Below are 25,617 nucleotides of genomic sequence, written 5' to 3'. Positions count from 1 at the left end.
ATTTTTTTTTTTTCTTTTGAGGAGCTCTTATTTGTCCTGCTTACCTTTTCCTTTGCCCACCCAAATTTCTTGAAAATAGGCTGATATTAATAGAATATCTCACTGACTACTGATAAGTCAATTAATTGATTCAAATCCCATCTTTGCCACTTACTAATTGTGGAGACTTGGATGAATTACTTAAGCTTTCTAAGCTGTAGTCTCCTCATTTTAAAAATGAAGATAATCATACTACCATCCACCTTAAAAAGTTGGTATCAGGATTAAATGCAATAATACAAATAAAGTCCTGGTACAGCCTAAGAGCAGGGTATTGGAGGTTCAGTGGTAGAATTCATCTTCCATGTGGGAGACCTGGGTTCGATTCCTAGCCAGTGCACCTCAGGCACAGCCACCATCCATCTGTCAGTGGAGGCTTGTGTGTGGCTATGATGCTGAACAGGTTCAGTGGAGATTCCATACTAAGATGGACTAGGAAGAAAGGTCTGGTGATCTGTTTCCAAAAATCAGCCAGTAAAAACCCTGTGGATCACAATGGCCTGATCTGCAACCAATTTTGGAAATGGTGCAGGACCAGGCAGTGTTTCATTCCATTGTGCATGCGGTTGCCATGAGTCGAGGGCTGACGAAATGGCAGCTAACAGCAGCAACACATCCTAAGAGCTCCAAACGGTTGTATTTTTTAATTAAGCTCAAAAATCTAAGCTTTGCTCATTGTTTCTTCTCTGCTTAAAAGGTCACTTTTCCTTTGCCACTTCAACCATGACCATGCCAGGAGCCTCCTGAGATATCATCCTGAGGACTCATATATAACTTTTGATGATTTGGCTGATGTATGTTGGCCAGGGCTTCATTTATAGTGGGAGAGTTCTGAGTGTTCAAAACCACGTAGTAATTTCTTTCTTTTTTGGGTCTTCCAAAAGGCTGAGGCAAGTTTCTGAGATTTCTGAGGAGGGCTAGTCTGGTAAGTAATGGTCATGCCTCTCAGCAGGCATCACACTCTCATTCCCCAGACTGCCAGAAGGCAACACTAGCTGACCTCAAAGTTGAGCTCACTGTCATCTGAAAGTTCAGGAAAATGAAAACAGCAGAAAGATTCAGATGTCCATATTTCAGTAGCCCTTTTATAGCACCACTAACCCAATACTGGAAACCCTGGTGGCGTAGTGGTTAAGTGCTACGGCTGCTAACCAAAGAGTTGGCAGTTCAAATCCACCGGGCACTCCTTGGGAACTCTATGGGGCAGTTCTACTCTGTCGTAATCGCTATAAGTTGGAGTCGACTTGACTGCACTGGGTCTGGTCTGGTCTAAACCCAATGCTGTCAAGTCGTGTAGGACAGAGTAGAACTGGCCTGTAGCATTTTCAGGGAGCAGCTGGTAGATTTGAACTGCTGACCTTTTGGTTAGCCACCTGCCAACCTTTTGGTTAGCAACCAGGCTCTCAACCACTGCGCCACCAGGGCTTCATAGCACCACTGGCATCTTTAACAAATTTGTCATCATTTAATGCTTCTCTGTCTTCCCATTTCTTTTTTCCCCCCTTTCTTTTAGAAAGCCTGAATTGCCATGTATACTGACTCATTTCTTCATTACGTAAGTCATTAACAGGTTACTGCTGAGGTGTTGAAATACCTGCTTTAGGCTAACAGCAAGGTATCTCTCAGCTGTGCCTTTACAGTTATGCTCACCTGGGCTCCCCAGGGAAATACCATACTCAGCTCCTTACCATTAACTATGAGTTCTGCTCAGAGGCCTCATTAGCATCAAAAAGCTCCTCTCCTCTGCCTCCCTGGCAGTGACCTACCCAGGGGAATAGAAGGAAACTATGCTTTTTTTTTTATGCAAGAGGCGCATTGCAATTAGTGGGAGGTGAAACTTTGTATAGAAAATGCAGATCGACTAGATTTGATATTGTAGGGAAATATGAAGAGACCCAGTGTGGGAAAGTGTCATCCGAGCGAACTGGAAAGCTGAGGCGGGCTCTTTGGCATCAAGTTGTATTGAAATCAAACACCATAGAGAATGACCCTGGGGTTCCTGGGAAATTGGGGAAGAGTAGCATGGCGTATATAATGGAACCAAAAAGAAAGTAAATGCTGAAAGAATAGTCATTTCTAAAAACTATTAGCTCTGAGGAGACAGAGTCTAAATACTGTTTCTTTGCAAGCCATTGCAAAACTCAGATATTGATATTATTTAGCTATCACCATGAAATTTGTTGGTTCAGCTGAGTACAGTATGCACATTCCCATTTTGTAATTATCTAGGGAGAATATTGTTCCAAAAGATCCATAAAAAGACATAGCTAGTCACTGTCTGTGATTGGCTGTAGCTGTTGTGCACAGAGGAGCAGTGGCTTAATTTAGCTCTTAATCTTCTCTCTCCAAAGAGGTCATATCATTCAGTGTGGTAAATGAAAACATGGGAATTATATTGCTTATGAAGATTACCTGTTTTCTGTAGGTTGATGGTCCTCAGAGGACTTCTAAGATCTCAAAAACAAAGATATTATTATCCCCTAGTCACTTCTGTCACCGGTGTGGCTTAGAGGCATTATCCTGGCATTCATGATGCTATCTTTAAAAGGACTTTAGGTCACCCTTCATGGCCACTCAGAAGGCCATCAGAACCTACTGCACTTGAAATATCAGCATTAGGAGACATTCTAGAACTTCAGACTTTTTTTTCATCTTCTTAAGTTAGATATGCTCTTCTTCCTTCCCTTTGACAATTCACTTCTGGCGTCCTATCAAGTACACGTGGGTGAAGTCCTTCCTGACAGCCTTGCTTTCTCAATAACTGAGATACTTATCTCTACCACACAGTCAAGAACTTGATATTTACTGACATGCATGCTCTTTCAATTTGTTAAAGTATCATTGCTCACAGCAGGAGCAGTTAGTTACATAAATGGCTATCATCCAGAAACCAACCCACTGCCGTGGAGTCAATTCTGAATCATAGCGACTGCCTAGGGTTTCCAAGGCCGTATATCTCAATGGTGGCAGACTGCCACATCTTTCCCTTGTGGAGCTGCTGGTGGTTTCAAACCGCTGACCTTTCGGTTAGCAGTTAAGTACTTTAACCACTGCTCCACCAGGGCACCTTAGTGGCTATCACGCCAAACCAAAAAACCAAACCTGTTGCCATCATACGAGATAGAAAGGAATCTAGGATCTCAGGTGAGGGAGGGGTTATCTCTCTAGTTAGGACACCAGGACAACCTTGTGGAGTAAGGTAGGCCTTGAAAGATAACAGATTTGACAGGTGGATTGCTTCCTGCTCTGATACGTATGTCTTCACTAGCTTAGTAATCTCCGTGGAGGCAGAATATGAATTCCCTTCCCTTTGTGTCCACTGTAATGTCTGTTTCATTGGATGACACAGAGTGGGCATCTAGTACCTGTTTGTACGCTTGAATTCCTGCTGTTGTTGTTGTTGGTTTTTGTCGAATTTATTCTGACTCATGGTGACATCCCATATGTGCAGAGTAGAGGGTTCAAGGTTGTGACCTTTTGGAAGCAGATTGCCTAGCCTGTCTTCGAGGGTACCCTTGGGTGGGTTCAAAGCAAGGCTTCAAATGTGTTTGTTCCAGCTTGAACCCTTGGCGAGAATTTGCATTTCCACCTCAGATATACTGAATCAGAATCTACGTTTTAACAAGATCCCCAGGTGATTCTTATGTATAATAAATTTGAGAACCACAGCTCTACTAGTGGTTCTCAGAATTGGTCCCTAACCAATAGTATTAGCACAGCTTGGGAACTTGTTACAAATGCAGATTCTCAGCAGGGCCTTGAACTGGCACTAACTGATTGGAAGCCCTGGTTCTAACCAGTTAGTAGGAGAGTGCTTAACTCTGTGCACCACCCAGGACTTCTTGAATTCCGGCCAACCAAGTGGAGAGGATTGAGATGATATCACAAAGCATTCAACTGTGTGGTAGAACAAAATCGTGCTCTTGCCCAGTAACTCTGGAATGTTTTTCAAGACTGAAAGGCTTCCTTTTACCTCTTTGTTGGACTTCTTGAGCCCAGTTGCTTTGATATCATGTTAAAGAGAAGGTGAAGGAGTGAATGGGGGTCTGAGAGGTAGAGCCTGGTTTCTTGGACAAAAACACCTTTGGAGATGGATCTCTGCAACCTCATCCTGGCATGAAGGAATACCATCCTGGAAACCCAACTGAAGTTGATACATTTTAAAATTTCACCATCTTTTTTTTCACCTGGTTCTGTTGTCTTTGATATGTCTGCTGTGAATCTAATTAAGAAAGGTTGTACCTAATTTACGAATGGTCATTGTATTAATGTAGCGGGTTCTGGAAAGAGCTAAAAGTCAGGGGATACTAGGTTTTCTGGTCCTACCTTGAGCTGAAACCCAGACCTGCTTCTGTAACTGAGGAGAGGTCCTCTTTTCTTCCCAACCCCAAGTCCCATCTTGCCAGCCTGCCCCACCATAGGTTGTCAAAAGGCCATTGAGGAGCGTGAGTGGTGGGAGGTGTCTGAAAAATCATCTTGCCTCTTAGGGTTTCCCCTATCAAGATTTGCTAGACTATTGCAGGATCCTCAAAGAAGTATACATAAGCCAGCCATAGGAGCTTTAGCTCCAGCAGGAGAGTCTCTCTGCAGAGCCATCTGTCATTGACCTTGGCCTAATTTGTCATGTTTTGGCTACAATTCCAAACATGAAGGATGAGGTATGTATTAGATTTGATGTGGCACATTCTTCCTCAGACACCAAGTTTGTTTTAGTAGCTGATGATTATATTCTGTTATATTAAAAAACCAAGGTTTATTGTATAAGCATGACAACTAGCTATTTTGTGAGCAGTATTCCGTGGGCCCTAAGCAAAACATGTAAAATGTCATTGTAAGTGCCAAGTTTTTTCTAATTCCTGTTTTTTTTCTTTTAAAGAGAATTTTGAAAGCGGCTTAAATCTAATTGGCTCCCCTAGGATCTCAGCTCCTGTTACATTGGTGGCATTTCTTTTTTCCAGAGGCATCTGGAGAGACTGAGCTACCACTGCTAGCTGGCATGCAAAGTAGGAGGACGCAGCAACCTTCTTTTCTTCCTTAGAAACTTTCAAATCTTGGCTCAACTCGTCCTGAGCTTTGGGTGTCTGATTTTTTACAGTTGTTCTTATAATGTTGGGTTCAGTTTTCCTAGTATTAAATTTCTTACGAGAGAGAATGGCAACCACAAGCGCTGCCACCCATGGTGGCAAGCCTGTATCCTCTGTGAAAGAAAAGTAGAGAAAGGAAACAACGAAACATAGTAGTAGTGAAGTATAAACCAAAAAAAAAAAAAAAAAAAGTATAGTGAAGTATAGAACCATGTAAATAATACCAAGCCTGATTCTAATAAACCAGCGTTATGCCTGTCTAGTCTATAAATAGTTACCTAGACAACAGAACTGGGTTATTTTTAGCGGCCCAGATTCAGATGTTCCTCTAGTCTGAAAAAGTGTGAGAAGATTGCCAGTCTCTTCCCCTTAATCACAGTGCACTCATACCTTTTTAATCCTACAGACAGAAGCAAATGAGAGAGAAGATGCTGCACTGATGCTTTGGAACAGCAAAGGGAGAAAGTGTAAGAAAACCAGGGGTCTTTTCTGTTTCAAAATATTTGTTTTAGTGAGGGATACAGGTTTTATACTGAAGGATCTGCGATATAACAACAACAAAAACATACTATAGTGTCTATCTTTGAATATATTATTAAAAGGATTTAAGGGGATCTTACAGGCTACTAATCTGTGTTTAAAAAAAAAAAAAAGCCTTTGTTCTAATGAGCCAGTAAGAAGCATTAGATACAGACTCATGATTCAAGAGAAAACATGAGATAGTGAGCTTGCATATCAATTTGCTGATATGAAAATGACCTCAGCAAATATGGTCTCACACAATTAGTAAGCAGGAAGTCTAATTCCAGAGCCGTGGTTTTCCACCATGGTGTTGAAGGCTGGAAGTAAGAAAGGATGAACGTTTAGGTGGGCAGAGACCTGGTTTGGGCAAAGCATACGAGGACAGTCAGAAGGCAGACATGAAAGCTTGTTGAACACAGTAGCTAGGTCACCTTTTGCTGTTGCCCCGGAAATGGTGTGGGGAGCTATGGCAAGAAACTTGTTCCTCCTTTAGGAAGATAAACAATTTGAAGTCTTTATATGAGGAGAACCTTATTTTGTAATCTTTGATATCTCCTTCTCATAAATACAGGCCAGATGAGTGACAACAATAATGGGCACAAACTTTGTTTTCATTAAGTGCTTCTTGTTTGCGTTTGTATGATATGGCCCAAGTGGGAGTATTTGCTTAATGGCAATCTGGTCTTTATGTTGTTGGTTAGTCAGCACCTGGCCAAGCATAGAAAAACCTAATTTCAGGCTCAGTGGGCAATGAAGTTAATAATAAAACATGTTTATTGAATTAAAAGCAGTGAGATTCTTGCTCATTCATTTAAAAATATTTCTCAAGATTTTCTTCCCAATAGAAAGATGTACATACCTGCCAAATGGGTTAAGGACCATCCGAATCTGTCTGGGCAGATGAGCTCATTTTGTTGACCTAAGGGAGACATTTTTTTTTTTTTTTAAGGGAGATAGCACAGACCTGGGTCTCAAGGAGTCCAGCTTTAGTTTTGTTTGTGCCTTTTTGGAACTGTACAGCCCAGGGCAAATGACTTTGCCTCCCAGGCCCTTAGTTTTTGTCATGTACAAAACGAGGGAATTGCATTAGGCTATTGCTAAGGCTTCCTGTATATAATATTCTATAAGACAAAAATGTAAGCAGTGGAAAGAAAAGAACAGCAATGGTTAGGAAAAGAGAAGTATAGTGACTCAATGCTTAAGGAATGATTTTCTGGGGAGGAATAGAAAAGAATCAGGGCAAGGTTGCCACAAATGTTGGCTTCTCTCTCCATCTTCACTTCAATTCCTGACTTTCAGATGGGTTCAGATAAAAATGATCCTTCTCTTTGCTCCTTCTTTTTCTCCTTTTCTCTGCTCTTTCTCATGCTTCTTTACATCTATTTCCACACCCCCACTTACCACGATCTTTCCCTCTCTCTGAGGAATAGGTGTAGTTAAGATTTGTGAGGAAGATGCAAGTAGTGATGAAATTTGTGGGACAAATAATTTTCCACTTGCTTTTTGTCCTTTAATTTCCTGGTAGTGCAAGTGGTTTATGCTCTTGGCTGCTAACCGAAAGGTTGGAGGTTCATCCACCCAGAGGCACCTTGGAAGATAGGCCTGGCAATCTCCTTTCAAAAAATCAGCCATTGAAAACCGTATGGAGCACAGTTCTCTGTCACACATGGGGTCGTCATGAGTCAGAGTTGACTTTCATTAAAGTCATTAAAGTTGGCAACTGGTTTTTTAATGATAGATTTAATTTTTCTAACTAAAAAAAAAATGATTTTTTTACACTTCTGGATTATATGTTCGTAATGATGATAATCGTGATGAGGATACTAACCTCGAGTGCTCACGGTGTGCCAGGAGCTGTTGTTAATGCTTTATGAATTATAACTTACTTAGTCTTCATAACAACACTATGTGGTAGGTACCGTTATCATCACCTTTATGCAGGTAATAAACCTGAATCAGAAAGGTGAAGTAACTGCCCAAGTTACAGCTAACCCTAGACAATGCCGCTGCTTTTATCTGCTCCGCCTTGCTGCATCTCCCCCAAGGCAGAGATGATATATTTTATTCATTTTTGTATCCCCTTTAGAATTTGGTATAGCGCTTGAGGAAAGTATGTGTCAAATTCACATAGAATTGAATTAAGGGAGCACTATCCTACCTGGGGAAACCCTGGTGGTGTAATGGTTAAGTGCTGTGGCTGCTAACCAAAGGATTGGCAGTTCAAATCCACGAGGTGCTTCTTGGAAGCTCTATAGGGCAGTTCTCCTCTGTCCTATAGGGTTGCTATGAGTCGGAATCAACTCGATGGCAACGGGTTTTTTTTTTTTTTTTATATATTTGTATCCTACCTGGAGAGGCCTGGTGCTCAGTGGTTAAGTGGTATAGCTGCTAACCAAAAGGTTGGCAGTTCAAATCCACCAGCTGCTCCTTGGAAACCTTATGGGGCAGTTTTACTCTGTCCTGTAGGGTCACTATGAGTTAGAATCAACCTGACAGCAATGGTTTTGGTTGGATCCTACCTGGGAGGAGCCCTGGTGGTACAGTGGTTAAGTGCTCAGCTGCTAACCTAAAGATCCATGATTCGAATCCACCAGCTGCTCCTCGGAAACCCTATGCAGCAGTACTGCTGTGTCCTATAGGGTTGCTATGAGTCTGAACCGACTTCCTCGGCAATGGATATCCTACCTGGAAAACAAAGCTGCCGTGGCTTCCCTTGCCTCAGCCATCCAGGGGAGAAGCTGTACTCGCTTTATCACCCTAAGCGTGTTTGCTGTCAAATAGTTTACTTTTTGGTTGAAAACATCTACTTCCCTTTCTTTGTGAACTCATGAACTATTTTAACTTAGATGCCTCCATTTCAATAAAGTTAAATTGTAGTTCATGGAAGCTGAATTGAATTTTTGTGCTAAGAGTGAAACTGTAGTATTATCCAAACAAATGCAGCTGAGAAGCTAATATATGAACCAAGTGGTGTTTGAATAAATAGCTGGGAACCCAGGATCAATAAAAGCCTTGAATTTCATGGTTAGGGAAAAAAAAAAATTTCTTAAAGTTCTATTTGTCTGAACACACTTAACTGGTGTTGAGATGCAGTAGTTTTTTTTCCACTTATGAATATTTGACACAGGATAAAAAATCAATATGTTTACACTTCAAGGTCAGTATTTCTTCTCTTACATATCATAGTAGGAGTGAGAGAAAGAAATAAGAGAGCTAACTTTTTTATATTTGTTGCCAGGGTACAGGGATAATACCCTTCTTGACAGGATGTCCTCATTAGAGTGTGAGGAATGCATTGCTTATTCATTATGTCCTCTAATACCTCACTTACCTGTGGGCCAGATTTCCAGCTCTATCATCTGGAACATACTATGTTCCCAGATGTATAGAATCACAGAAGGTTATCGATGGAAAGGATATTAAGTTAACCCAGTCTCCTCATTTTACAGATGAAAGGGGGCCGCCCTAACGAGTAAGGGCCTAACCATAGATTATTAAAAAAAAAAAAAAAAAAAATCCCTGAGTAGAAAACAGTAATTACAAAAGCCGTATACTGTTCACGCCATTCATTTTGTATATCTTTGTTGAGTATGTGCAAGGTGTTACGGAGAGAGGAGCCCACAGGGAAGTCGTGGGGCCCTGCTTCTAGTTCCTAGCCATCTTGTGTCATGAGGCAGCAGGTGAGAAATACCTGAAGTTATTCCTGGGAAGCTCTTTGAAAATGACATGGACTTCGGCATGTTTGTTCACCAGTGTCTCAGACCTTTTAGCACATGAACTTCTGACCACAAGAAGGAATGAAAGTAATGATCAAGGCACAGAAATCTGTGAACTTTCAGTGTAAGCAAATCTGCTGACTTAAGAAGACCTCAAAGGATGATCACTCATCATTCTAGTGCTCAGTTTGGATTCATGTTGATATTCCAGAGTCAAGAAAAGCTTAAGAGCTGTTTCAACCTGCTCGTTTTAATAAAGTGGTTAAGTATCTAATATGTTTCAGAAAGATTTCAAATATAAGGAGTACTGGTGCATAAAAAAGTGAGATTCAGCTGTCTGGGAAATTTACTTGAAGCCATCAAAATTTATTATACATAGGCTGTACATACCAACTTATTTCTAGACCATGAATTTGATGTTAGTAGAGGGGAAATTCACCTTCATTGTAAGTAAACTTGACATTTCGCAGTTAACACCAAGGTTTTGTATACTGAAGGCTGATGTTATTTAAGGAGTCATGCTAAATGTGGGATCGAGACAGAGGAAGATACACAGGCTACGGCAACTTCTGCAGCCTAGGTGATGTGCCCTGTCTGTTTCTTCATGTGATCCTTTCACCAGTGCTGTGTGGTACTCAGTGTTGGCCTCTTTTTGCTGATGAGGAAATTTAGAACAAAGGAACAAAGGGGTGCTGTAATTTGGCCAAGATGATGTAGCTGACAAATAGCAGGATTTCGGTCTGCGTCTATGTGATTCCAAAGTCCAGGCTTGGTCCCCTGCATCTCATGCCAGGGGGCATTTAACAGTCAAACTGACCTAGAGAATAGTTGTGCAGGCATAGGCATCCATCATTTATGCATCCATCCACCCATCCATCCAAAAAATATTTGACAGCCAACTTTATGTCCAACTATACAAACAGGCGGATCTGCATAAACAGAAAAATTTGGACTATAGCATAATATAATAAATAATAAAGAAATCTGACACAACCATATGAATGTGGTTTTTTTTATTGTAGCTTATAGATTCAGTACCATTACTTTAAGATCATACCTTTCATACTTGGGGGATTTTTTTTTTTTAATTTTTTAAAACATTGATTAGCCATATGAACTACTAATTCATTTTAGTTAGCAATTCCATTTTCAATTGCATATTGGTGTTGGCCCTGGTGACTCAACAAAGGCAGACTTTCTTTTTTCCCTACCCACAGGGTGGGAGCTTCTCCATCCAGTCTTCTATATCGATACTGCACACAGGTCATTTATTCTAGCACCTTCCAGGGGTATCAAATAATCATATTTTATTGCCTCACCCATTCTGAATGAATGAGGTCTGAATTAGTGAAATTTATAGCATATGGGGCAAGAGAACAAGAAATGGACTAACAGGGTGTTGGAAGGGCACAGGATCGCAAGTCAGAAGATCCGGGTTTGAATGCAGGTTCTTTGACTAGTGGTGGCATTTTGCAAGGTGCTAAATCTATCTGAGCCTGGGTTTGATAATGCTTGTATCACATAGTTATTGTGAGAATTAAATGACACAATAGATGTGAAAAAATGCTTGGTAAAGACAGTTACAGTGCTTAAATGTATACAGATTTTTATGGTATCATTACCTAATAGTTGGCAGGTCATGATATCATGTGCTGTATGAGGTTAATAGGGCACTTGACTTTGGGTTCAAAACTGTGAAGGAAAGAAGTATAGCTGTAGAGAGAGGTTGTTTCTGAGTATAAAGGAAGGAATGTCAGCATTTGCCTAATTTTTGACTACTCAGTTACTCACTTACTCAGTTACTCATTCAATCTGTATCCTGAGCAAATAATCCGAGAAGCTGGACTATATGAGGATGAATGGGGCATCAGGATTGGAGGAAGACTCATTAACAACCTGCGTTATGCAGATGACACAACCTTGCTTGCTGAAAGTGAAGAGGACTTGAAGCGCTTACTGATGAAGATCAAAGACCACAGCCTTCAGTATGGATACCATCTCAACATAAAAAAAACAAGAATCCTACAACTGGACCAGTAAGCAACATCATGATAAATGGAGAAAAGATTGAAGTTGTCAAGGATTTCATTTTACTTGGATCCATGGAAGCGGCAGTCAGGAAATCAAAAGATGTGTTGCATTGGGCAAATCTGCTGCAAAGGACCTCTTTGAAGTATTAAAAAGCAAAGATGTCACCTTGAAGACTAAGGTGTGCCTGACCCAAGCCGTGGTGTGCCTGACCCAAGCCGTGGTGTGCTTGACCCACAGCCATGGTGTTTTCAACCGCCTCATATGCATGCAAATGCTGGACAGTGTATAAGGAAGACCAGAGAAGAATTGATGCCTTTAAATTGTGGCGTTGGTGAAGAATATTGAATATATCATAGGACTGCCCCCAAAAATGTATAAATTTGTCTTGGAAGAAGTACAACCAGAATGCTCCTTAGAAGCAAGGATGGCGAGACTACATCTCACATACTTTGGACATGTTATCAGGAGAAGGATATCATGCTTGGTAAAGTAGGGGGTCAGGGAAAAAGAGAAAGACCCTCAATGAGATCGACTGACAGAGTGACTGCAACAGTGGGCTCAAGCATAGGAAGGATTGTGAGGATGGTACAGGACCAGGCAGTGTTTCTGTTGTACATAGGGTCACTCTGAGTTGGCATCTAACAACAAACAGCAACAGTTACTAACCATTTGCAGTGATAAGTACCACTGGCATCCTGTAGCCTACTACTTCCTGCGTCTGGAGTTGCTACTAAGACGTCTGCTAGTGGTGTCAAAGGCACACCATCGTGAATGCCTTCCTTGCTTCTGATCCACTGCTTCCTTTGGGTTGCTCCCACTTGTATGCTCCCATGTGCACTACAGGCCTTCCACCCTCAGTCCATCTTGGTCTCTGACATATGTTCTTCCTAGGAGCAGGCTCTCTGATATGATCACCTATCCACTATTCCCTGTTTGCCTTCCACTACTACCACTAGTTGTCATTGAGTCAGTTTTGACTCATGGTGACCCCATGTGTGTCATAGTAGAACTGTGCTCCATAGGGTTTTCCGTGGCTGATTGTTCAGAAGCAGATTGCCAGGGCTTTCTTCTGAGGCACCTCTGGGTGGACTCAAATCACCAATCTTTTAAGTAGCAGCCAAGTACATTAACCATTTTTACCATCCAGGGAGTCCAGTTTGCCTTCCCTTTCCCTACATGTCCTTCCTGAACTCTCTTTGCAATTCTCAGTCATCACACTACTGAAGACAATTTTCATGCTATGAGAAGACAGAGTAGGGAAATGATGTCTCCAATCAGTAAAAAGTTTCTTTAGGGCAGATTGGCCAGGGAGATGAGGACTGGATGGAACTATGGTGAGGCCCTGAGGCTTGGAGAATATGGTCAGCTTCAGAGGGTGACCTTCCTGACTATTTATCTAATGGCAGAGCAAGTGTCAACTGTACTTTTTGAGCTACACTGAGAGCATGTCACTTATGTATTGTCAGGAGAGGATTTGGTAAGGAAATGGGTGGTAATGACCGTAAGAGGCACTCCCATCTTAACTTACACAGCTGCCACAATTTCAGCCCTGAAAAGTGATTTTCTAAGTCTCGAGTTTGGAGGATAGGATGCCACTGACCAAGCATCTCCAAGTCCTTTCCCTGGACCCTTGTCTTCAGGTGTTCTCAGTCCTCTTAGGGCAGGCACCTCTCCCTGTGAGTGTGTGTGATCATCTGTTTTTCCATTCCAGAGGCTGTGCTTGCAAGGTAGGAGTTCTTTAGAAAAATATTATTAGAAAAAAGCAATGGAGAGGAGGTCTGCAAATCAACAAGAAACAAAACAACCCACATTCAGTAGGAATAGAGGATGTATGACTCACAGGGACAGAGGCGGACACCCCCTCGCTGTTTCTCTTTCAGACTATAATGTTGTGAGGTGGGAGTCCTAGCAGCTTCTGAGGGAGAGCCCGGCAGATGAAAAATGAAGGCCTGTTTTTAAAACCCGCACAGGTACTGTGCTGACCAGATAGCAGGTCTAAGGCTTCTCGGTCCTGCCCCAAATGTTTGTCTTCCTTAAACGTGATCCGAATTATTTTAGTGGTAGTTTTATCTAGATGAATTTTACTCCTTTAAAATAATGTTACAAAGACCAAAACTGTCAAGTCTTGGCTGTAGTATTTTCCTTTTTCCTAAAATTTGTTCAGTGCTTTTGGTATTTTTGGAGAAGCTTTTTTTTTTTTTTTAAAGGATAGGTGAGGAATTCCAGATGAGGGCATCTAAGGAGGCGCTTTTACGCTGACGAATCACAGCCATACTTGTTTCTTGTGTTTAGTAGGAATCTCTGTTTGTGTAACACCCAGAAGTGGGCTTCTGAATAGCTGTACATTAGAGGACATGTTTGTAATAAAAAGTCTTTTTAAAAACATGTCACATTGCACTTTAGTATTAGATTTGCTCTCTATATAAGGTACGTGTTAGTATTACTGCTTTTTTAGTTTTGGCAGCCACTATTTTATAGGTTATTTAAGTAGCATCTATGGCAGGATGAGCCAGAGGAAAGTGACAAAGGAAAGGTGGCAGCCGCACTCGCATCCTCACCTCATCCCCAGATGCATGTCCTCACGTTGAGAACAGGCTGCAGGGCTGCCCGCACATCGTGGGTGGCGTGCAGAGGTGCGTGACATGTGGCATGATCTCCTGAAAGGAAACCTGCCTCCTTCTTTCAACTCTGCCGGAAAAACGTGCTGTGTGGTGATCAGTGAGACGCTTTACCTCGTTTGTCCTCAGCTTTCTCACAAGTTAATGGTAACAACAACAACAACAACAGTCCTTGAGGGACTGTCGAAATGACGTTAAGTTTGCATGGACTATGTTGTTGTTAGTGGCAGTTGAGCAGGCTCTGACTCATGGCCACCTCTTATATAAAAGAACAAAACATTGCCTGGTGCTGTGCCATTAAATGAATAATTTCTTTTATAAGGATCAGCACAAAGCTGGTTCCTATGAAGTGTAGGTTAAAGATGTCCCAGAAGTCCAACTTTTCCATATTGCTGTAGCACTCCATCATCTCTAACATCAGCTCTCCCTCACCTTAGCGCTCTCCCTCCTGTCTTTGGGTTCTGTAATTCCCTGCAGCGTCTCACAGAACTCATGAACCGTGTTAAGGAAATGGTGCACATGGTTGTCGAGGCTGGCAAGTCCCAAATGTGGGTCAGGCGTAGGCTTTTCCCAACCCACGTGGCTGCAGGGGCTGACGAACCCAAACCGGCAGGTCAGACCACAGCCTGCTGGCTCACCAGGCTGCTGAAACTAGCAAATTACATCAGACAATAAGGTGCTGGCCCACAGGACTGCAGAGGCTGGCAAATCCCAGAGTCAGCAAGTCAACGGCAGGCTGCTGGCTCAAGTCCCAAGAACCAAAGGTTAGAGGGTCACAAAGCGGATGTGGCATCAATCCAGATGCAGAAAGAGAGAGCCCCGCCAGGGCACCCACATATATACCTTGGATGCAAGCCGCACCCCAGAGAAGGGTGTAACTTGAGTACAGGTGGGACGTGAGTCATGCCCTCCTGCAAGATACATCTATCACCAATCCTGCCTCGTAAACATGTCAAGGTTAGGATTTATAACACATAAAATTGAAGACAACCATACAATACTGGGAATCATGGCCTAGCCAAGTTGATACGTCATCCCAACCATCCCAGGTTCCGTATACCTTATTTGCATATTCCTTCTCAGTCATTTTGTGTGAGTCAGAAAAACCATGGCTAGAACAGCCATATTAAGTAATTCCTTGCACCCAAGCCATCTATGTGATCTTTGGTATGTTTGAGCCCATTGCTGTGCCTGTTGTGTCTTCCCTCATTTTCACTGACCCTCTGCTTTACCAAATATGATGTCTTTTTTAGCAATTGGTCTCACCTGATGACATGTCCAAAGCAAGCACCATTCTCACCATGCTTGCTCCTAAGGGACATTCTGGTTTTCTTTCTCTTTTTAGTATCTATTAGATTTTATTTCTTTTCTTTTTTAAAAAATTTTGTTACATTTCAGGTGAAAGTTTACAATGCAAATTAGTTTCTCCTGCAAAAATTTACACACGAATTGTTTTGTGGCATTGGTTGCAATCCCTGCAATGTGTCAGCACTCTACCCCTTTGTCTTTCCACCTGGGGCTCCCTGGGTACATTCTTCCAGGTTTCCCGTACCTTCCTGCCTTCTTGCCTTTGATTCTAGGCAGGTGTTAACCATTTGGTCTTGTATACTTGATTGAGCTAAGAAGCACGTTCCTCAAGTGTGTTATTATTTGTTTTACAGGCTTGTCTAATCTTTGGCTGAAGGGTGGATTTTGGGAGTGCCTTCTGTTCTGAATTTGCAGGGTGTCTGGGGCCATAGTCTTGAGGATTCCTTTAGTCTCTGTCAGACCAGTAGGTCTGGTCTTTTTTTGTGAATTTGAATCTTGTCCTACATTTTTCTCCTGCTCTGTCCAGAACTGTCTCTTGTGAGCCCTGTCAAGGCGGTTGGTGGTGGTAGCAGGGCACCATCTAGTTCTCCTGGGCTCAGACTGATGAAGGCTGTGGTTCCATGTGTTCCATTAGTCTTTGGATTGATGATTTTCTTCATTCTCCTTTGGGACAAATAGATGTATTTTAGATGGCCGTTCGCAAACTTTTAAGACCCCAGATACTACTCACCAATATAGGATGTAGAACATTTTCTTTATAAACTGTGTTATGCCAGTTGACCTAGATGTCCCCAGAGACCACGGTCCCCATCCTTTAGCCCCAGCAACTGGGTCCCTCAAGGTGTTTGGATGTGTCTAGGAAGCTTCTATGACTTTGCCTTGATCAAGTTGTACTGATTTCCCTTATACTGTGTGTTGTCTTTCTCTTCACCAAAGTTAACGTTTGTCTATTTTCAAGTTAGTCATTTCCCTTCCCACTAACTCCCCTTCCTTGTAACCATCACAGATAGTTTTTATCTGTATGTAAACATTTTCTTGAAATTTTTAATAGTGGTCTCATAAAATGTTTGTCCTTTTGTGATTGACTTATTTCGTTCAGCATAATGCCCTCCAGATTCATCCATGTTTTGAGATGTTTCGCAGGTTCATCATTGTTCTTTATTGTTGCATAATGTTTCATTGTGTGTTCGTGCACCATAATTTTTTTTATCCATTCATCTGTTTACGGGCACTAAAGTTGTTCTATCTTTTTACTATTGTGAATAATGCTGCAGTGAACATAGGCGTGCATATGTGTATTCTCTAGAATATATTCTTGGGAGTGGGATTGCTGGATCATATGGTATTTCTATTTCTAGCTTTTTAGGAGGCATCATATTGTTTTCCATAGTGGTTGTACCATTTTACATTCCCATCAGCAGTGCATAAGAGTTCCAGTTCCCCAAAACTTCTCCAACATTTATTATTTTCTGTTTTTTTAAATTAATTACTTTATTTTTAATTAGTGCCAGTAATGTTGGGGTGGGACGGTAACTCATTGTAGTTTGATTTGTGTTTCTCTAATGGCTAGTGATCACAAACGTTTCCTCATGTGTCTGTTAGCCGCCTAAATGTCTTCTTTGGTGAAGTATCTGTTCATATCCTTTGCCCATTTTTTAATTGGAGTATTTGCCTTTTGTTATTGAGGTGTTGAAGTATTCTATAGATTTTAAAGACTAGACCCTTGTCAGATATGTTGTAGCTAAAATTTGTTTTTCCAGTTTGTAGTTTCTCTTTTTACTGTTTGGTGAAGTCTTTTGATGAGCATAGTGTTTAATTTTTAGGAGCTCCCGGTTATCGACTTTATCTTCTGGTGTTTCTGAATTGTTCATTATGGTTTGTATTGAATTTATTCCATGTGTTAGGGCACAGCAGGAGCCAGTGGATGGTGTTGGGGTGGACCCAGGCTGGCAGCAGGTTGGTAGCTCTCTAGCACGTCAGGAAGGGTTGGGGATGGCATAAGGGGCAGAATGATAAAAGGTGGGAAAGTATGTTTCTCTGGTTACTGGGTGTTCTGTCTCCTGTCGGGAACTCTGTGAAGTTGCCTTCCCATACTCCCTGTCTGGGGTTGTTGCTGGCCGTGTTCCAAGATGGTGATACTGTTTTGTTAGTTGGCAAGTAACCGCTACTCCATTGCTCTCTTCGTTCTCTGTTTTCCTTAGTTTCTTCTTCCATTTAATGTTTGATGTATTTCTTTATCCCTGCATTTGACAATTTGTGTTCCATGATTGACATTTGAATGTTTTACTTAGATTTTTGGGTCTTTGCTGCAGAGGTGCACCATGATGCATCTGCACAGGGCATCTTGTTGGCTCCGCCTTCTGGTTTTATTTCTTCTGAGAGTTAATTTGTTCATTCTTCTGGCCGTACATGATGTGTTCAATATTCTTCACCCATGCTGCAATTCAGATGCACCAGTTCTTCTGTCTTCTTTCTTATCGTCCAGCTTTCACATGCATGTGAAGTGATTGAAAAGACCCTGGCTTGGGTCAGGTGTGCCTTACTCATCTAAGTGACATCTTTGCTTTTTAAAACTTTAAAGAGGTCTCTTGTAGCACATTTTCCCAATATAATTCATTATTTGATTTCTTGACTTTTGCTGGCATGGACATTGATTGTTGATCCAAGTAGAATGCAATCATTGCAGCTTCAATTTTTTCTCTATCATAGACTATATATTAAAACGGAAACCCTGGTGGCATAGTGGCTAAGTGCTACTGCTGGTAACCAAAAGGTTGGCAGTTCGAATCCACCAGGTACTCCTTGGAAAATCTATGGGGCAGTTCTACCCTGTACTGTACGGTCCCTGTGAATTGGAATCAACTTGAAAGCAGTGGGTTTTGTTTTTTTTGTTCGTATATTAAAATATATATATTTGTGTGTGTGTGTATATATATATATACACATACACACATATGTGCATATATATGGAGCCCTGGTGGTGCAGTGGTTAAGAGCTACAGCTGCAAACTGGAAGGTTGGCAGTTTGAATCTACCAGCCACTCCTTGGAAACCCTTTGGAGCACTTCTGCTCTGTCCTATAGGGTCACGATGAGTTGGAATCAACTCGATGGAAATGGGTTTGGTTTTTGGTATACGTATGTATATGTTTATATATATATGTACACACACACATTGGTATTTAACTGCATGGATCATAACAAATTATGGATAACATTGCAAAGAATGGGAATTTCAGAACACTTAATTGTGCTTATGTGGAACTTGTACGTAGACCAAGAGGCAGTAGTTCGAACAGAATAAGGGGATACTGAGTGGTTTAAAGTCAGGAAAGGTATGCATCAGGGTTGTATCCTTTTACCGTACTTACTCAATCTGTATGCTGAGCAAATAATCCGAGAAGCTACAGTATATGAAAAAAAAATGTGACATCAGGATTGGAAGAAGACTCTTTAATAATCTGCAATATGCAGATGACACAGCCTTGCTTGCTGAAAGCAAAGAGGACTTGAAGCACTTACTGATGAAGATCAGACTACAGCCTTCAGTATGCATTGTGCTTAACATAAAGAAAGCAAAAATCCTCAAAACTGGACCAATAAGCAACATCATGATAAACAGAGAAAAAGATTGAAGTTGTCAAGGATTTTACTTTACTTGGATCACAGTCAATGCCCATGGAAGCTGCAGTCAAAAAATCCAATGATACATTGCATTGGGCAAATTTGCTGCAAAAGATCACTTTAAAGTGTTAAAAAGCAAAAATGTCACATTAAGGACTGGGGTGTGCGTGATACAAACCGTGGTTTTCAGTCACCTCATATGCATGCAAAAGCTGGACAACGAAAAGAAGAATCAATGCCTTTGAATTATGGTGTTGGTGGAGATTATTGTGTATATCATGGTCTGCCAGGAAGATGAACAAATCTTTCTTAGAAGTACAGCTGGAATGCTCCTTAGAAGCAAGAATGGCGAGACTTTGTTTCATGTACTTTGGATATGTTATCAGGAGGGACTAGTCCCTGGAGAAGGACATCATGCTTGGTAAAGTAGAGGGTCAGCAAAAAAGAAGGAGACCCTCAACAAGATGGATTGACACATTGGCTGCAGCAGTGGGCTCAAACATAGCAATGTTTGTGAAGATGGCGCAGGACCAGGCAGTGTTTCTTTTTGTTGTACACAGAGTAGCTGTGAGTCAAAACCAACTCAACAGCACCTAACAACAAAAATACACGTTACATGTATATATATGTGTGTGTGTATCTGTATATGTATATGTGTAAACATGTGTGTGTGTGTTTATAATTGCTGTTCACATCGGGGCAGAGATTGAGGAAAACTAAAAGAACTTGAGTCCTTTTGTTGAACTTGAGCACTCCACCATAACTGTTTTAGGCTGGGTTCTCTAGAGATGCAAAACCAGTGAAGCCTGTACATATATAGAGAGAGGGTGGAGCAGGGGGAGGGGGAGGGGTAGAAGGAGAGAGGGAGATGGGAAGAGAGAGAGAGATTTATCTCAAGGAAATGGGTCGTGCAAAGAAGACTTCTCCTGACTCATGTAGCTGCAGGGGCTGACAAAGCCAAGATCAGTAGATCAGACTGCAGACCATTAGCTCACAGGTTGTGGAGGCCGATAAATCCCAAGATTGGCAGGTAAGACGGCAGGTGGCTGTTTACAGGCTGCAGTGGCTGAGAAGTCCCAAGATTGGCAGGCAATAGGGCAGGCAGCTGGCTCAAGTCCCAAGAACCAGAGGTCAGATAATGAGCTGGATGCAGGTTCCAGAGCAAGCAAGTGAGCTTTGCCAGAACATGTGTGTGTGTGTGTGTGTATACATACATACATGCATGTGTGTGTATACACACACATACATACATACATGTGCGTGTATATACGTACGTACATACATATGTGTGTATATACATACATATATGTGTGTATATGTGTGTATGTGTATATATGTATATGCATATACACACACACACATATATATATATTTAACGCAGGCTGTAACCGTGAGGAAACTCCCTTTACAACTAACTGACCACATCAGATCTCGTCATGGAAGACGACTACATCATTACATAGCTACCAAATTATATCATTACATCACTGCCAAACTACATCATTATGTAAATGCCAGGTCACTGAGAGTGATGACCCAGCCAGGTTAACATAAAACTTAATCATCACAACATCCATAGGTCAGCCAGATGGGACTTCACATGGTCTTCATAGGTAGTTCTTCTAGAAGGGTCTTCCCCATCTCAGTAAATGGTACCTCATCCTATTCAAAACTTCTTTAATTCTTGCTTTTCTATCATCTTCCACATCCAGTTCATCCATCGCCAATTCTGTTATCCCTTATTTTAAAGCATCTTTAGAATCCATCCACTTCTACTGCCCTACTGCAATCACTGTAGGCCAGACACCATCATCAGCCTCTGCTCATTACCTCCCTACAACCCATTCCCTGCACCATTGTCAGAGTGATGTTACAACAACATAAATAAAACACATTATGACAAGTCCTGCTTTAAACTGTTCAACAGATTCCCATTGCTTTTAGAACGATAGTCAAGCTTCTGTCCATGACCAACCTGGCTTTTCTTGATGCCATTCCACTCCCTGCCTTGTCAGTGTGCTCTAGCCAAGCTGGACTTCTTTCAGTTCTTCAACATACACCATGCTCTTTCTTACCTTGGGGATTGTACTGTACCTTTTTGTTCTGCCTGGCTTTTTCTGTCCACTCTGGTTAAACTAGCCTCTCTTATCACATCACTCTGTTGTATTTTCTTTATAGCATTTATTCTTGCTGCTTTACCTCTCATGTCTCCCACTAGAATGTAAACTCTTTTGGAGTAGGGATTTACGTGTCTTATTTCTGGCTCTATCCCAGTACCTTGAACAGTTCCTGTTGTAGAGTACCAAAAACCCATTGCTTTTGAGTCTGTTCTGACTCATAGCACCTTATAGGGCAGAGTAGGAGTGCCTCATTGGGTTTCTAAGACTGTGAATCTTTATGGAAGCAGACTGCCCCATCTTTCTTCAGCAGGTTGCAGAGTAGGTGCTCAGTAAATGCTTGAAATGTTGAATACACAAATGGCCTGCATATTAATTCTTACAAACTTTTCACTCCTACTTGGTCCTGAAGGTCATAAACTCTTTCATTCACTCTGCTCTAGGTTTTCTTCAGAGGAAGAGATAGAAATTCATGTTAAGTCTAGGAGTTATTTATTGTTCACCTTTGACTTCTGAAGCTATGCTGGTAGCCTTGGTGAGAATCAGTCACATTGCAAGAGAGAACAGAGGCAGTAGAAAATGATTAACAGCAAATGGCAGGAAAGTATCATTTAACATTTATTGTCATACATTGTACTCAAAATTGTGTATAACATAAAAAACAAATTAGGAGACAAGTCAGATATAAAATGGGTGAGCACACGCAAGCACACAAATATTGCAGAGAAGAAAGTGTTTTCTTCTCTCATTTACCAAGCTATAGTTCTTTAAAAAAATATAGGCTAGTTCAGGAGAGAAATAATGCAGCCAGTGTTTGTGGCCCAGTCATGCCCTGTGGGGCACAGAGAGGCCTGCAAATTCATTATTGGATTTAAAACAAACTTTCTCTAAGGCTAACAGATTTTCTAGAGAGGCCAGGCCAAGTGAAACTGAGTTTAATGTTCTCATTAAAATTTTAAAGAGAATTTATTCATGAATGACTGAAGCTGTAATTGCTTTATCCTTGTAAACTATGAAAATATGTGGTGATCCCTTACAAAGGCATTTACCCGGTCTTGTTGGTCAGGAAGATCTTGTTGATTGGAGGGTGTGATTGGATCTTGACGTTAGCTGCCATTGAGTTTGCTCTTTACTCAAGGTGACCCATGCACAACGGAAGAAAATGCTGCCCAGTCCTGCACCAGCTTCATGATCGGTTGCAGACTGGACCATGGTAATCCGTAGGGTTTTCATGGGCTGATTTTTCAGAGAGGCAAGGCCTTTCTACCTAGTCTGTCTTAGTCTGGAAGATCCACTGAAACCTTTTTAGCATCACAGCAACACATAAGCCTCCACTGACAGACACATGTTGGCTGCACACAAGATGCACTGTCTTGGAATTGAACCAGGTCACCTGCACAGTGAGTTCGTCTGGGTTATATCTTTAAGGTATGTGGTGGAAGTGGTGGCAGGAAGTACTCCATCCATGTATTTTCATTCTGTAGGTCTTGTTTGGCACATGCTATTTGTTCCTGAGCTTTAATTTGGAAACCATATGAGAATTGAATTGAGAAATGAATACACACATACACACGGGAACACAAATGTCCTGGAAGGAATTTTTTTTTTTTTTTTTATCCTTTGCAGAAGCAGTAGCTTATTGAAGTGGAATAGAAGGAATCAAGAGATGTTGAGGCACTGATGAAACTGAACAGAGAATTGATGTGGAGAAACTGTCGTGTGAATCCTAGGGGGAAACAACACTCAGAACAGGCTTGGGAGGTCACAGACTTTTTTCTCTACTCTCTGCCATCCTCATTGTCCCAGTGCAAAAACATGGCTGTAGCACATTAGGTAGTCAGTGCAAATGGCAAGTACAACTACTTTCTTTCCAGATCTAGAAAATCATATTGCTGGAAACATCGAAATAAAAATTTAGGGTGAAAAAAGGTTAAAAAATGCAGTCGTGTCTTCAACTCTTTAAGAAAACCCTGTTTGTTGAATAGTAACAAATCTAGATCTCAAATACAGATGTAGTAATATAAGTAATATCTAGGAATTGTTTTAATATAGTTTTTTTTTTTTTTTTTTTTCTTTTGCATTCACAGGTCATTTAGAAACTTTTATTTTGGGTCAGGTCTACATTAAAAGACATGTGTCCAGGAGCCATTAAAGATTTTTCTTTAAGGGTCAAATGTGTGTGCTGGGCATTTGCTAAAACTGGTTCAAGTCTGAAGCTGAAAGTTAACACAGGAGGCTCCCTATACATGATAGAGTGCAACGTTTAGACCTGCTGATAGGTTTTGGGAGAGTTCTTTTCCAGAGGACTGGCAATCATAGTCGAGTGACATTCATGGGACTTAAAAAAGAACCTCTTAGAGTTGTTGATCATGAAGAAAGTGAATTTCAGTTTCTGGAACATTGTTGAATATATGTAATGAAATATATATTTATTATTAAGAGATCTAGAATAAGATGTAACAAATTATCACGGCTGGCTGGGTCAGCTCTCCCAGTATGATGTTGTTGTTGTTAGGTGCCGTCGAGTCGGTCCTGACTCATAGCGACCCTATGCACAACAGAACAAAACACTTCCTGGTCCTGAGCCATCATTACAATCGTTGTTATGCTTGAGCTCATTGTTGCAGCCACTGTGTCAGTCTACCTTGTTGAGGGTCTTCCTCTTTTCTACTGACCCTGCACTCTGCCAAGCATGATGTCCTTCTCCAGGGACTGATCCCTCCTGACAACATGTCCAAAGTTTGTAAGACACAGTCTCACCATCCTTGCTTCTAAGGAGCATTCTGGTTGTACTTCTTCTAAGTCAGTATACTCTTGGTTGATTGACATGGAATGATTTGCAGTCCCTGTTTGGGGGACTTGCTCAGCAAGGTCCTGGATTTTGTGGTAAATCCAGAGAGATGGAGATCCTTATGACCACTACTCAGGGTTCTATCTAGTCATGGCTCAGTGAGTCAGGTTTCCTCTTCCCTTTATCTGACATAGGAGTTCAGTCTTTTTCCAGTTTTGTAGGGTGTGTCCATTCTGGAATTCCCTGGGCTTGTCTGGGAAACCTTAGTGGTTTGTGGTTTGGTGTTCGTTCGCTAGAATGACTCAGAAACCATTGAAGAGGTATAATGATGTGATGAGACCATCAGTGATAATAAGATGTGTACCAAGTGGTATGAGAACAAAATGAGGGGCTGACTAATTTATTGTTGGCTACTGTATTTTTTTGAGAACTTTTGTCTGCTTTTTAGAGTTTTTCTATTTTCTCATTTGCTATTAGAATGTCAGTTGTTCATGCTGAAAAAAAAAAAAAAAAAGAAATCAGCAACCATGCTTAATAAAATCCCTCTTCCTATTCTAAGTCTTAGATAGGTGAGTTGCATCCAAGACCCTACACTGACCTTACGATTAGGTGACAATGCTAAAAGCCTAGGGAAAATTTTTGAAGTGCTTCAGTGTGTGATAGTATTTTCTAACAGACACTTCTTTCCGTTGTGTCTTAGGCTTATATTGGTTGTTCAGTTGATAATTTGACTTATTAAGTCCCAAACATCTTGAGAACATATTCCATATGCCAGACGCTATCTAGAGGCGGGGTCAAAAGGATGGGCAAACCAGATATGCCTACAGAGTTTTGCTGACAGCTCACAGAGGTTGGAAATAAAGCAGTGAAATATCTAGAGAAAACCAAACTGCTTTCCTGCAGTTAAAAGAATATATGTGAGATTGCTCTATCACAGCATATTCTGTAGAGTTCTCCATAGGTATATTTCATGTGGGAAGTGGTACCAGACATTTTCTATATTACAAAAATCTTCATGTATTTATTAAGCTGTAACTTGTAAGGCTTCCTGGTGAGGCATTAAATGAGCCTTTGTGTGTGCTGCATTGTGTCTTTGTCAGGAAGCCCTGGGTTAACTCCTGCCTCTGTCATTCATCTGGCCTATACTGGTAATGAGGCACATTTCAGTCATTCCAGAAGGGTTTTTGGTCGTTGCACAAAGAGGGATAAGACTAATGAGAGGGTTGGATTCCTGGTGGGTTGGAGGGAATGCACTCAGGGAAAATGAGGGATAGAACGAAAGCCTTTTACCTAGTATACTTTATGTTTTTGTACCCTTTCAGCAAGCTACTGAATATTCCAGAATTGCTCTACATTTGAAAAATTGCTAAGAAAATGCTGGGTTACTACATTTTTTAAAGCATTTTGTTTCCTTCTCAACTGTTGACCTGGCAGTGGGTTAGGGGACTCTGAGAACAGCTGGAACAGAAGAGGATTCCAGCGATTTTCCTATCATTTCTAAGCTCTGTGCTTGGGAGGACTGGCTGTGTTCTGATAACAGAGATTTGACTCTAGGGAAGGAAAGAGCATAGAAGAGGAGAATTGAAATACAGAGATTTAATGAAGAAAAAGGAAAAGAGATCAAGTAAAAAAAAGTAGAAAGATGTTTTGTTGTCCTTACTTCTCTCCCTTATCTCCTTTTCCCAAAAGAAAAAGCAGGTGGATTGAAGGGGGAAAGAAGAGAGATGAGTTAGAGATGGGAGGAAAGTGCGTCAGAGATAGCACAAGA

The 25,617-nt window shown here is 41.2% G+C and overlaps 1 protein-coding gene across 10 annotated transcripts in view; it reads left to right on the top strand.

Moving 5' to 3' along the window:
• The window catches only part of ENOX1 (ecto-NOX disulfide-thiol exchanger 1), a 744,157-nt gene that overhangs the window by 130,891 nt on the left and 587,649 nt on the right, over positions 1-25,617 (top strand). The window lies entirely within an intron of this gene.

This window comes from Loxodonta africana, chromosome 17, assembly GCF_030014295.1.
Source record: "Loxodonta africana isolate mLoxAfr1 chromosome 17, mLoxAfr1.hap2, whole genome shotgun sequence".
In the NCBI taxonomy this organism is placed as follows: Eukaryota; Metazoa; Chordata; class Mammalia; order Proboscidea; family Elephantidae; genus Loxodonta; species Loxodonta africana.
The sequence above is the reverse complement of the archived record's forward strand: the minus strand, read 5'-3'. Positions and strand labels throughout refer to the sequence as shown.